Here is a 9,736-nt window from a genome sequence, read left to right as displayed (position 1 = left end):
GAGACATTAGAAGAGGGGTTGAGGGAAGAGTAAATTGATAAGCCTATGAAGCTTTGTCTTTACTGCATCCAGATGGAATTCCAGGACATCGGAGGTTTGGGCAGGTCTGCTCAGTATGCTTGATGAGTAGATACACCAAGGCTTTGTATTCTGCAATATACAATTCTCAGAACAAGTTTTAGTATCAAGAAAAAAAAATTTTTTCTTTAGAGGGCTGACAATTTTTTAAAAAATATTGGTTCTAACAACTTTTCTTTTTTTTCCCTTTTTAAAATTGGTTGTAATACCAATTCGAATTTACATTTCGAATTTTATCCCCTTATCCCATCCCCCACCACCACCCAGGAACCCTTTATCCCATCCCCCTACCATGTGCTTCTATGAGGGTGTGATTTTCCAGTTTCTATGATGCTGTTTCCATTAACATAAACTGCCTCCTAGATTTTTAGATCCTTCCCTTTGTGTTATTAAATCTCCTATTTTTCTTTTTTCCTTCTTTTTTCTTTTTTTCTCTTTTTTCTCCTTTTTGTCCTTTTTTCATCTCTTTTATAAAATTGGGTATTATATTTACCTTTCAGATTTTATCCCCTTACCCCATTTCCTCCCACCACCCAGAAATCTCCTATCCCATCCCCCCTCCTCAGGCTTCTTTGAGGCAGTGCCTGCACCTATCCCTCCACTACCCCCTCCCCACACTCACATATCCCCCACACTCTGTGTTCATTTTTTATGGGACCAAGAAACTCCTCTCCCACCTATGCCCGAGAAGGCCATCCTCCCCTACATATACCGCTGGAGTCATGGGGCCCTCCCTATGTGCTCCCAGGCTGGTGGTATAGACCCTGGGGGGGGGGGAGGGTCTCTGGTTGTTTGGTATTGTTGCTTTCCTCCTAGGGTCACAAGCCATTTCTGCTCCTTCAGTCTTCTAAGTTCTCCATTGGGAAACACTTGATCATATCTGTGGTTAACTGTGAGCATCGTCCTCTGAATGTTAGCTTCTTTGTAAAAGATCAAGTAACCATAGTTATGTGGGCTCATTTCTGGATCTATTCCACTGATCTTCCTGCCTGTCTCTGTACCAATACCATGCAGTTTTTATTACTATTGCCCTGTAGTATAGTTTGAGGACAGGGACAGTGATTCCCCCAGAAGTTCTTTTGTTGTTGAGAATAGTTCTTGCTATCCTGGGTTTTTTGTTGTTCCAAATAAATTTGCAAATAGCTCTTTCTATCTCTATAAAGAATTGATTTGTAATTTTGATGGGGATTGCATTGAATCACTTGCTTTTGGCAAGATGGCCATTTTTACTAAATTAATCCTGCCAATCCAGGAGCATGGGAGATCTTTCCATCTTCTGAGACCTTCTTCTATTTATTTCTTCAGAGACTTGAAGTTCTTGTCATACAGATCTTTCCCTTGCTTGGTTAGATTCACTCCAAGATATTTTATATTATTTGTAACAATTGTGAAGGGTGTCATTTCCCTAATTTCATATTCAGCCTGTTTATTGTTTGAGTATAGAAAGGATACAGACTTGTTTGAGTTGATTTTATATCCAGCCACTTTGCTAAAGTTGTTTATCTGGTTTAGGAGTTCTCTGGTGGAAGTTTTAGGGTCATTTAAGTATACTATCACTTAATGATACTATCATATCATCTGCAAATAGTGAAATTTTGACTTCTTCCTTTCCTATTTGTATCCCTTTGACTTCCTTTTGTTGTCTAATTGCTCTAGCTAGGACTTCCTGTACTATATTGAATAGGTAGGGTGAGAGTGGGCAGCCTTGTCTAATACCTGATCTTAGTGGGATTGCTTCAAGTTTCTCTCCATTTAGTTTGATGTTGGCTACTAGCTTGCTGTATATTGCTTTTACAATGTTTAGTTATGGGCCTTGAATTCCTAATCTTTCCAAGACTTTTAACATGAAGGGATGTTGAAATTTGTCAAGTGCTTTCTCATCATCTAGTGAGATGATCATGTGGTGTTTTTCTTGGAGTTTATTTATGTAGTGGATTAAATTGATGGATTTCCGAATATTTAACCATCCCTGCATTCCTGTTATAAAGCCTGCTTGATCATGATGGATGATTTCTTTGATGTGTTGTTGGATTCAGTTTGCAAAAATTTTATTGAGTATTTTTGCATCAATATTCATAAGAAAGTTTGGTCTGTAGTTCTCTTTCTTTGTTGGATCTTTGTGAGTCTTAGGTATGAGCATAATTGTAGCTTCATAGAACGAATTGGGTATTGTTCCTTCTGTTTCTATTCTGTGGAATAGTTTGAAGCGAATTGGTATTTGGTCTTCCTGGATGGTATGATAGAATTTTGCACTAAACAATCTGGCCCCGGACCTTTTTTGGTTGGGAGATTTTTAATGACTGCTGCTATTTCTTTAGGGGTTATACGACTGTTTACATGGTTTATCTGCTTCTTGTTTAACTTTGGTACCTGGTATCTATCTCAAAAATTGTCCATTTCATCCATATTTTCCAATTTTGTTGAGTATAGGCCTTTGTAGTAAGGTCTGACAATTTTTTTTTAATTTCCTCTGTTTCTATTGTTATGTTTCCCTTTCAGTTCTGATTTTATTAATTTGAATACTGTCTCTGCTCCCTTTGGTTAGTCTGGCTAAGGGTTTGTCTATCTTGTTGATTTTCTCAAAGAACTAGCCCCTGGTTTTGTTGATAATTTGTATAGCTCTTTCTGTTTCAACTTGGTGGATTTCAGCCCTGAGTTTGTTTATTTCCTGCCATCTATTCCTCTTGGGTATATTGCCTTCTTTTTGTTCTAAGGCTTTCAGGTGTGCTGTCATGTTATTAATGTATGTTCTTTCCATTTTCTTTTTGTGGACACTTAAAGCTGTGATTTTTCCTCTTAGTACTGCTTTCATGAAGTCCCACAAATTTTGATATGATGTGTCCTCGTTTTCATTTAAATCTAAAAAGTCTTTAATTTCTTTCTTTATTTCTTCATTGACCAAGTTATCATTGAGTAGAGTATTGTTCAGTTTCCACCTGTATGTGAGCTTTCCATTGTTTTTGTCCATGTCAAAGACAAGTCTTAATCCATGGTTGTCTAATAGGGTACCAGGGATTATTTCAATCTTTTTGTATCTGTTGAGGCCTGTTTTGTGACCAATTATATCGTCTATTTTGGAGAAGGTACCATGAGGTGTTGAGAAAAAGGTATATTCTTTTGTCTTAGGATGAAATGTCCTATAGATGTCAGTTAAGTCCAATTGGTTCACAACTTCTGTTAGTTTCATTGTGTCTCGGTTTAGTTTCTCTTTCCACAATCTGTACATAGCTGAGAGTGGGGTGTTGAAATCTCCCACTAATATTGTGTGAGATGCAATGTATGCTTTAAGCTTTAGTAAAGTTTCTTTTATGTATGTGGGTGCCCTTGTATTTGGAGCATAGATGTTCAGAATTGCAAGTTCCTCTTTGTTCATTTTTCCTTTGATGAATATGAAGTGTCCTTCTTTATCTTTTTTGATTACTTTTTGTTGAAAATGATTTTATTTAATATTAGAAATGCTACTCCAGCTTGTTTCTTGGGGCCACTTGCTTGGAAGATTTTTTCCAACCTTTTACTCTGAAGTAGTGTCTCTCTTTTTCACAGAGGTGTGTTTCCTATATGCAGCAAAATTTTGGGTCCTGTTTATATATCCAATCTGATAGTCTATGTCTTTTTATTGGAGAATTAAGTCCATTGATATTAAGAGATATTAAGGAGCAATGAATGTTGTTTCCTGCTATTTTTGTTATTGGCAGTGGTGTTATGCTTGTATAGCTACCTTCTTTTAGGGTTGTTGGAAGATTACTTTCTTGCTTTTTCTAGGTTGTAGTTTCCCTCCCTGTGTTGGAGTTTTCCTCCAATTATCTTTTGAAGTGCTGAATTTGTGGTAAGATATTGTGTAAATTTGGTTTTGTCATGGAATATTATGGTTTCTCCATCAATATTGATTGAGAGTATTGCTGGGTATAGTAGTCTGGGTTGGCATTTGTGTTCTCTTAGGGTCTGTATGATATCATTCCAGGATCTTCTGGCTTTTATAGACTCAGGTGAGAAGTCTGGTGTAATTCTTATAGGTCTGCCTTTATATATTACTTTGCCTTTTTACCTTACTGCTTTTAGTATCTTCTCTTTGTTTTGTATATTTGATGTTTTGATTATTATGTGACAGGAGGTGTTTCTTTTTTGGTCTAGTGTATTTGGGGTTCTGTAGGCTTCTTGTATACTTTAGGACATCTCTCTCTTTAGGTTATAGAAGTTTTCCTCTATAATTTTTTTTGAAGATATTTACTGGCCCTTTATGTTGGGAGTCTTCACCTTCATCTATACCTATTATCCTTAGGTTTGGTCTTTTCATTGTGTCCTGATTTTCCTGGATGTTTTGTATTAGGAGCTTTTTAAATTTCACTTTTTTTTTTTTCATGTGTCTATGTTTTCCATGGTATCTTCTGCTCATGAGATTCTCTCTTCTATCTCTTGTATTCTGTTGGTGATGCTTGCATCTATGACTCCTTATTTTTTTACTAGGTTTTCTATCTCCAGGGTAGTTTCCGTTTGAGATTTCTTTATTATTTCTACTTCAATTTTTAGATCCTGGATGGTTTTGTGTAATTCCTTCACCTGTTTGGTTGTGTTTTCCTGCATTTCTTTAAGGGCTTCTAACTGTTTTCCTGCATTCTCCTCAAATTCTTTGAGACTGTTGTTTATGTCCTTTTAAAAGTCCTCCATCATCATCATTAGAAGTGATTTTAATTCTGAGTCCTGATTTTCTGGTGTGATGTGGTCTTCAGGACTTGCTATGGTGGGGGAACTGGGTTCTAGTGATGCCAAGTAACTTTGGTTTCTGTTGTTTACATTCTTGAGCTTGCCTTTTGCCATTTGGTTATCTGTAGTTCTACTTGCACTCACTGGTTCTGACTGGAGTCTGCCTTTCCTGTTATCTTGGTTGTGTCAATACTCCTTGGGGTCCGGATGACTCTATGATCCTGAGCTCCAGCTGCTATGGGTACAGTGGCTCCTCTATGGTATTTCAGGATATAGTGTTTCCATGGTAGTAGACCAGCTAGGTGTTTGCTGCTCTGAATGTAGTTGCTCCTCTATGATGCTTCAGGATATGGAGTCCGCTGCTCTGCAGCTCTGTGGGCCATGTCCTCTCTAGGATGCCTGCAGCTCTGCGGTCCTTGACCTCTCTTGGGTACCTCTGCAGCTCTGTGGTTGGTGAACTCCCTAGGGTGCCTCCAGACTCAGTTTCCAGAGGGGAGCAGATCATCTGTGAGACTGCTCCAGCCATAGGTATCCGGGCCAGGGTCATATTAAATTCTAATTTAGTTTGCTGCAAGTGTTTTCAAGAGTATTCAAATAATGAATAGCTAAGAATAATTAATGTCTAAAAATTCAGTTTACACACACACACACAGAGCCACACACAACACCCCCATATATACATATTTAAATGTGTCAAAGGTCCACAGAATACAGCATTTGATATTATTTCATTATTAAAGATTATTTGACTAAAGAGTTTCTGACAGTAATCATATAAAACTTTAAGGAAGAGATTGAGCAACATTGCCTTCAGAGTTCCTTTAATCTTGGCAAGATAGCCACAGGACAAGACAGTGGACTGCTAAGCTCTGTCATACAGAGTAAGATAGTCTTTCATTATTCCTCCTTAACTTAAGGTCTGTCAGATGGCTCTAGGCCAGAAGGCTGAAGAGCGATGCTCCAACATTATAAGAAATTGGGGGACTGTCCAGAGAGTCAGCTGTCTCTAAAAATTGTATTGTTTTGGAGGCTAGGTCTTTGTGTTTACTGCATATCCAGGTAATATTTAATTTATTTACACATCTCTCATGATGTTTAAGACTAGCTACAGTATTATAATTGAACATAAGTTGTTCAGCATTAAAGAAGATATTCAAGATTTTAAAAAATGGATCTCAGATGGTACTACAAGTTAAAATCAACATAATTCAGGCACCATATTATAAATTCCAAGTTAGGATGGTTGATAGTGTACTTTATGTAAATTGACAAGTATGTATGCAGGGTTAAGTAAATATATCTTGTAACTTGCATAATTGTTAAACTTGTGCTCAATTTATGTCTGAGACAAAGTGCATTTTATTTAGACACACACACACACAATTGTTGTGGCCTGTCTTGGTGCTGTTAGTATTGTGATTTCTCAAGTGGGATGCTCTTGGTGAGCAGTCAATTATGTACTCAGGTGATCTCATGTTAACCATCTCTTCATTTTAACTGGTCAGTAAAGGCTATAGATTGTTATTGGGCAATGGAAGGAAACTGTGAGACTAGAGGTTTTTGAGAGTGGGGAGAGATATACAGGCAGGAGAAGAAGAGAGGGAGGGCAGAGAAGATGGAAGAAGAGGTGGAGGTAGTGATGTTAGAGCAGAATCACATAGCCAGGAGAAACTGCAAGTAGCAATTCATTTTATAACTGCAGAATAAGTCAATATACTGTTAGATCTCCCCAATCTTGGCTTATAACATATAATTAAAATATTTGCATTGCTTTTTTAAATATGAGCTTACTGAGTTTGGAAATTCCAGCAACAACTACTAGTTCCACCCTATAATCTCATTTGTCAAATGAAAAAAAAAATACTGTTAGCCACCTTTCTAGATGCAAAGGGTTGTGTACAGACTGGTATGACAGTTAAATGTGATGTCTGCATACTTATGTATACTTTTTCCCCTGAAATCTATTACTTAGTAATTTTAAGAAATTTAAGATCTACTTTTTACTTGTTAATTCCATAATCTTTATGTGTGTTGAAGCCAAGGCTTCTGTTTGACCTGAGTCACCACCCATAAAAGTTTATGAGTATTCTTTACACTAAAGGAAGCAAACTTGTGGAGCTGTGCCTTCACCACTGTTACTACTGACATTACAAATAGTTTTTTTAATCAGAATCTTGACTATTTTTCTCAATATAAATGAAACTACAACTATGAGCAACACAAACTCTGTTTTCTTTCACTGAAAAAAGCAACCTCATCTGGTAGGAATCATGTTAACTTACAGCGTATGTGAAGATCAGAACTGGCATCTACACTTCCAGAGGAAAGTTTCTTCTTAGACTCTCTTAACTAATTCAGAAAAGTTTGATACTTGACATGTTAGCAAAACTTAATTCATCACAATTATTTCACAATGTCCCATCTCTTCAGTGCAACTGATATAGTTTCTAATTGACACTAGTATTTTTATTTCCTGCTATCATGCCAGAGCTAGCCTCATCTAACCCTCCATTGTGTTAACTTTTATCTTATTTTCCATACTTCTGGTATGCTCATGAAAATGGCATTCTCTCCTGTGGAAAAACAGTGATCAGCTGGGCAAAATGATCAAACTATGTGCTGGAGAAATGCTAGAATTAACTAGAGTCAACATCAGTTTTAGAAAAAATACCAAGTAGAAATAAATATAATTTAAAATTAATTTATCCTATATTTATTTATTTCCTCTGTGTATGTGCTTGTGTGTGTGTGTGTGTGTGTGTGTGTGTGTGTTTATACATGAGTGAGTTTATATGCCTGAGTATACTCAAATACATTCAATGCTTGCCAAGGTAACACAACATATAGGAGTTGGTTATTTTTGTTCCACAGTTTGGGCACTGTGAATGGAATTTAATTGCCAGGTTTGAAGGCAAGCACCCTAACTTCTTTATGGTGATTAATCCAGAAAATCTAGAAGAGTGGTTTTTTAGCTTTTTAGCTTTCCCTCTTCCTACCAACCTCTTTTCAGCTCTGGGGTGTCTTAGAAAACTAGTATTCACAAGTACGATGATAAGAAGTACCATTAATTAGAAAAATAAGGCCATAGCTCAGAACATGCATGACATAGGGGTTGGCATGGTTTGCCTGTTTACTACAATAACATACTTTAAGACTGGAAGTTGAACATGAGAAAAGCCTTTCCTTGGGTTATTTGTCAGTAACTTTTGTGTGTGTTAATGAATACAAAAATGGTAGATAATAGTTGAAAAATTAAATGACCAAAATGTTTAAAGAAAAGGTGTGTGACTGGAATGATGGCACTATCAATAATGTATTTGAAATGCAAGCTCAGAATCTGGATTTAGTTGGTAGAACTCACAACTAAAACCCAGATATGTGAGAGTATACTTACAGATAGATTGTTGGGAGGCAGTAGTAGATGGATCTTTAGGGCTCTATGCCAGCCAGAATAGCTGAATCCAAAAGTTCCAGATTCAAAAAAGTCCCTATTTCAAAAACAAGAATATTGATAGTGTCTTGAGGAACAATACAATGACACTTTCTACATGCACATGCATTTTTGTGTATGGATACCTGTGCACAAACATGAAAACCTGAACATTAGCACACACATATATGCACACACATATGCATACACAAATCTACACCTATTAAAATAAGTGCTAATAGTACGTTTGACATCTCTAATATAATCTTTGTAATATATATTATATATAATATATATTACTATGTATATAATATATATTATATATGTATAATATATATATATATATTATACAACCAAAAAATTAGAGAAGCTAGAGAATTACCACATGATAATATTGGACATATAGGAAGTTAAGAAGAGTAAGAAAAGGCAGAGTGGTAGTATGCCAGGAGCACAGGGGATGACATGCATTAATATACCTGCATAGCTCTTTGGGTGGAGGGCAGGGAGACCTAGCCCTCTAAGAAATTAAGATATTCCATCAGATTATGGAGACAGCTCAGTTGTTAACTACTACCCAGCAAGTAAGAGAACCCAAGTTTTATCCTTGAGAATGTGCAAAGAATAATAAAAATAATGTGAGGATGACCATGCGTTCTCACACATAACTCTAGTACTGGGCAGAATAAGAGAAAAAAACCTGGGGGTTAGTCACAAAACAATATAGCCATCTGGAAAGGTCTAGCTTCAGTGAGAGGTTATGCCTCAGAAAAATTGAAGAAAGACAAATTGAGGATGACAAATGTTGCTTATGATCTCTCTAGGCATAGGCCAAGGGTATGATGTAACCCCGTAGCAGTATAAGCACTCATAACTGTGTTGGTGTAAACATACACTATTCTCTCTCTCTCTCTCTCTCTCTCTCTCTCTCTCTCTCTCTCTCTCTCTCTCTCTCTCTCACACACACACACACACACACACACACACACACACAAACACACAGAGAGACAAAGAGAGACAGAGAATATGTTCTATGGTCAGGTCACTACTAAGCTAATTGAAGAGAACCCTATAGTATGCACTTAATATTCATGCAAACATTGCAGTCATCATAAGCAGTGATGGAGCAGATGACAGCATCTATGCCAGTGGTTCTTTTAATGCTGAGACCTTTAAATAGAGGTCCTCATGTTATGTTAACTTTCAAACATAAAAGTGTTTTTTATTATTTCTTAACAAAAATTTTGGTATTTTTCTAACTTTGTTTTCCAGTGTTATTAGCTGACTCTCATGAAAGAATCATCCAACTTCCAAAGGGAACATGACTCACAGGTTAAGAAAAAGTGATCTCCTTCTAGTCTGGGTCTGAGCACGGTGCAGATCCCGTGTGAGCAGCTCTGCCCCAATCTCACAGAACCCAAAGGAAGCAAGCCTCCCAGGAGCTCTAATCTGGGCAACATATTAGGTAAGGAGATAGCAATACCTGCCCCAAACAAGGAGTAACTGGGACCCACTAAGACCCAGAAA

Source organism: Arvicanthis niloticus, chromosome 10 (assembly GCF_011762505.2).
Source record: "Arvicanthis niloticus isolate mArvNil1 chromosome 10, mArvNil1.pat.X, whole genome shotgun sequence".
Taxonomy (NCBI): domain Eukaryota; kingdom Metazoa; phylum Chordata; class Mammalia; order Rodentia; family Muridae; genus Arvicanthis; species Arvicanthis niloticus.
The sequence above is the reverse complement of the archived record's forward strand: the minus strand, read 5'-3'. Positions refer to the sequence as shown.